Genomic DNA, 5506 nt, shown 5'->3' on the forward strand with positions numbered 1-5506 from the left:
TTCCAGCGTTGGACTTAAGTGGTGAAGGGCCAGGCTGGTTTGAGAACACCAGGTTCCAAACCAGATAAGTGCGACGACGAGTCCAGACCACAATGACACAAGCAGAAAGGGAGAAAGATGAGGTCATGGCATGGGGAGGGATGCATGGCTGACGCTAGTTAGTCTTTGGCTTTGGCAGGAGGATTCAAGTCTTTCTCTGACCTCATGGGAACGCTCCTAGGAATTTAGACAAAAGGTTATATTTCCTGTGTGCTTAAAAGGAAATTCCAGCGTGGAAGAGAGCAAAGACAAATTATGGATGTTAAGGAAAAAAATAAATGGTGTTCTTGTGGTGCACCAGCAACGGGGTAACACAGGGCTAATGTTAATGTGAGAATTGTCTGCCGAGTGACAAATGTATGCAGTTGAGATGCTTTTCTTCCTGTGTTATTAGATTCTCCCCTAGTCTCAGTCCACTTGCTTTCTAATCTTCTTAAATGTGAAACAGTAGCAAGACGCCACGGTGCTCTTCAAATGCCATTTCATGCTGGCATCCACTTATCCGTCACTCCTGCAGAAAACAGCCTTTAATTTTGTTGTGCTGTGACACAGTCACCAGTAACTGCAGTTATGGCACACATTCCCCCATCTCTCTGTGGGCTGTTATGGAAAATTGGGCTCTCAAAGAGTTATAATTTATGTTTCCGAAAAGTGCTTTAATGTCTTTTCATGTGAAATGTCCGCAAATAGTACAGAGTGAGGATTACCCCCTAAGTGCAAGCTTTTGGACCCAAAAATCCCCTACAATGTTGTACACCACACACTCTTGACTGAAAGAAGGCATTAGACAGCTCAATAGAGATGAATTAAATGCTGTGTCGTGTACGCTTACTGTGAAAGGAGGGCCAAAGCAGTTGATCCCGTCCCTGAAGTTTGCAGCCCCAAAAAATGGCGTTGATGGGAATGGTGGCGTTTTGCACCCAACACAGTATTTCCCTGTTTTTATTTATCCACATATTATGTCACTTTCATGCACATGAGACTGTGATTTTATACCTGGAACTCTGTTTTCATGTATTTATCTGTGTCATTTGTCATATATTTATCTGTGGGAAGCATGGAAGCAGTGGTGGAAAAAGTACTCAAATAGTTTAGTAAAGTAAAAGTATCAATACTGCAATGTAGAAGTACTCTGTTACAAGTGAAAGTCCGGAATTATAAATGTACTTGAGTAAAAGTACAAAAGCATTGGTATCAAAATGTACTTAAAGTACCAAAAGTGAAAGTACTAAAATGTTTGAAAATAGCCGATCTGCAAGCTCACAACGCGTCGTGATGCGGCACGTTGTGAGCTTGCAGATCTGCTATTTTCAAACAGCCTAGGTATAAAATAGGGCTGTGGTTTTATAATGTCATAATTTATGTCTGCAAAGTAAATAGTAACTAAAGTTTTCAAATAATTGTAGTGGAGTAAAAGTATCTTATGTATCTATTGGACTTTGTATATTTGATTTGACTGTGCCATCCTGTTATTTGACCTGCTCTGTGTTTCTTTCCTCTCTATTTTCTCGATCCTCTCTTCCCTAATCTAACTCTTCCTGCAATGTCGAGAGCTCACACAAAACAAAGCATTTCACACTCTTTTACACCTGTAATTGTGCGATGTGACAATACACTTGATTTTGATTCTTTCGAGTGAACCTTGCGAGTCTCGCTGAGGTCTGCGGAGACTAAAGCGTGGGAAAACAGCTGTGTGTAATGCCCTACTGTGCTTAAAAGAGAACGCCGTCAACCGTCAGAAAACCATGCTCGAGGTTGTGGGTGTGTTTCAACAATTATGTCTGCAGCATTTATTGACGCAAAGAGGCTTTTCATATAAAACACCCGGGTCATAAAGAAAGGCTTTCAAACAGAGTCTAAAGCTGCAGCATTAAATACATGTTGAGTACAACTGGGTGTGTTTGTCAACAGTTTTTATCCTCTGATAATGTTTTTGTTCAGGATCAAGAGCTCTCGCGGCTCCCATTTCTCTCTGCATGGCGTGCTCAATTCATATCTTCTGAAACAAAACACAATATGTATAAACAGATAATAATCAACAAATACAATGTTTTAGCTTTTTCCAGAGTAGGTTTTGAAAATATCTTACGCAAAGCTGACCCATAGAGTTGACATTGCACTAACTTGATATGATAGGGTTCCATCTAAATTGAGTTATATGAATATTATTTTATCTGCAATTGTGCAGTGTATTTTTATTTATCTATTTAGTTAGTTAATTATTGGGGGGGGGGGCATGATATCTATTATGAATATTTGTATATCCAAATCAAGCAAATTAAAACATTGATGCTCAGTATCTCTATACGCTAAAATTAATGGAGATGTATCCCTATAATCATGAGCACAATTTGGCTTCTGTGGGGATTGAACCTGTGAACAACTATTTACTGTACATGGACATTATCTCTTTCCAGCAGAAATATAAATTTTTAATAAATGTTGACAGCTGATTTGATGTCCTCCTCATTTCAATGATGAATACCGGAGACATTAATACTGCAGACCAACTCATTTCAGAGCTGCATCCCTGACACATGTTGATTAAATAACGATTATCTTTATCACAGCTCAAGACAATTAATAATCCAAACATTGTTATCATCCTTCGCCAACAGCTGTGCAAAAGAAGGAGCGATGTGTACCACAATCTTCCTCCTAATAATAACTTGGGATTCATCCGCATCAATTAAATTCTACCACAACTATTTGCTGATTGGGATTTATAATGATAAGGTAATCAGGCAATTCATTTTTTATTTAATCTGACACTGATTGAAGTGGATTTTCCCTCCCACAATGTCGAATAGTAATAGTGCTGTTCTCAATCTTTCTGAGCCTCCATCCTTTTCATACCCCTGCGTGCAGTACCTTTACCACCCAGCAGAGGCCACTGTAGCCAAGCGCCTTCCCAAGACCTTTGACATTGGCACATGGCAGAAACACACATTTAAATGCAATAAACAAAACAAAACAGACTGTTGTGCTGTTGTACTGTCTCTCGCTGACAATTCAAACGAGAAAAGGCTTTTCTTTATTACTCGCGTGGTCTACTTCGGGTACCTGTTCCTCGACTGCTGTGCAAACTTTTACATTTCAAGGAGCCCCTTGAAATTTTAAATGGACCCGTTAGGGTCCATTTAAAATTTGGTTCCATTTGTACACTGTCAGAGTTAAGGGGAGACCATGAAATGTTAAAGTTTGAGAACCACTGCTATAGACTATTGCCATGTGGCGACCCTAACAGCTTTATTAAAGTCTACTGATTTGCCTTCCCCTTGACTCACGACTGCAGTGCAGTTTGACAGGATAGAGCACTCGCACTTGTCCATTATTGCCTCAGCACCTTCCAGTGCCAGTTATTGTTCAGTGTTTAACAGAAGGCACTGTGTGCTTAGACTTACACAATAATACCACCCTGCTGCTCCACTCAAGTTTATAATAACACCAATGCCAGCCTCTTGCTCCCTTTCTCAATCTCCACTCACTGCTCGTGTCTCTCTCTCTCTCCGACAGTGGTGGAAAAAGTACTCAAATGTTTTACTTAAGTAAAAGTATCAATACTGCAATGTAGATGTACTCTGTTACAAGTAACAGTCCGGAATTCCAAATTTACTTGCGTAAAAGTACAAAAGTATTGGTATCAAAATGTACTTTTGTACTTAAAGTAAAAGTACTAAAATGTTTGAAAATAGCAGATCTGCAAGCTCACAACGCATCGCGATGCGACGCGCTGTGAGCTTGCAGATCGGCTATTTTCAAATAGCCTAGGCAATAGGTTAAAGTGGTTAATGTATGTTTTATAATATCATAATTTATATCTGCAAAGTAACTAGTAACTAAAGCTCTCAAATAATTGTAGTGGAGTAAAAGTACAATATTTGCCTCTGAGATGTAGTGGAGTAGAAGTCAAAGTATTGGAAATTGGATATAATCCAGTAAAGTAAAAGTACCTCAGAATTTCACTTAAGTACAGTACTTGAGTAAATGTACTTAGTTACTTTACACCACTGCTCTCTATCTCATGCACGCGCGCGCGCGCGCACACACACACACACACACACACACACACACACACACACACACACACACACACACACACACACACACACACACACACACTCTTGCAATGACATCCAGTACTTTACGTTAGGAAGCCTTAAAAAAAAAACACCTCAGTGAGCAAACACAATAATGACTCTCATGTTTCCATAAACAGTGATTTACAGACGTACGGTAATTCACAATTCGGTTGGCAGACACCAGCCAGACGCAAGATAGATGCGTCAAACAGGAGAGGCTTGGCGACGGCGTGTGCCATCTCCCCGCTGAACACAACTAATGTCCCGTAAGAGAGAGCAGGTGTGTGTGTGTGTGTGTGTGTGTGTGTGTGTGTGTGTGTGTGTGTGTGTGTGTGTGTGTGTGTGTGTGTGTGTGTGTGTGTGTGTGTGTGTGTGTGTGTGTGTGTGTGTGTGTGTGTGTGTGTGTGTGTGTGTGTGTGTGTGTGTGTGTGTGTGTGTGAGGGGAAAGGGGAGGTTTGGAGCAATAGAAAAGGATGCGTAAAACCTAATGGAACAGAGAGGGTTGGAAAGCAAATCCATCTCCTCTCTTCCTTCCTTTTGTTTTCCAGTCCTCATTTCTGGGGGATTCTGTGTGAAAACGACAAGCTGAGACGCCTGACTGAGTCATGGCTCTGGGCTCCGATCAGCCAATAAAACAGCCTTGAATATATCACCGCCATTTGTCTTTGAAATTATCTTTCATCCCAAACTTTCTTTTTTTTTCATGTCTGTTTGGTTTATCTTCCCCTCTGTGTGAGGGGAGGGAGAGTGAAGAGACATGGATACATCTCTTAACAACCTGCTTATTCACTGAAACAACCGCATTAATGATTAAAGCGCGCGGAGGGGCATCCAGACTTTGTAGATAAACACCAAAGCTATTGTTTACTGTGAGGGGAGGGGAGGGGAGGGGTTTGGTTTTGAAAAACCCAAAACATTTGTCTCATCCAGGACTGTAAAAGAAAACGAGCACATTCTACCCGGCCTCTGATGTTTTGCAAGACCACTCCCAACCATATTGTCTTTGTTAGTAATACGCTTTAAGCTCTAGCTGCATTGTTTGGCACATTGGGCATGCAGAGAGCGAAGATTTGTCTTCCGAGTAGGATAAAAGTTAAAACAACAATGGAGTTCAAAGGGCCATGGAATGTTCAAAAAGAGAATATGTGCCTTTCCTAATGATTAGATATTTAGATAGCCTCCCAGCAATGCAGCATTTGTGCGACCCAGAGCTCTGTGACTGTGGTGCTATACGTACGTATATACTATACCTACAGTATAGGTACAATGGAATGGCTCGTTCTGAAGCTTTAACAACTCAAGGGACAAATACAGGGCATTTCACTTGTGAAGATGCCGCCTGAGGAAAACACACAGCTCAAGTTTTACACAAGTATGCATAGTGC

This window comes from Gymnoscopelus braueri (assembly GCF_963280865.1).
Source record: "Gymnoscopelus braueri genome assembly, chromosome: 11".
Taxonomy (NCBI): Eukaryota; Metazoa; Chordata; class Actinopteri; order Myctophiformes; family Myctophidae; genus Gymnoscopelus; species Gymnoscopelus braueri.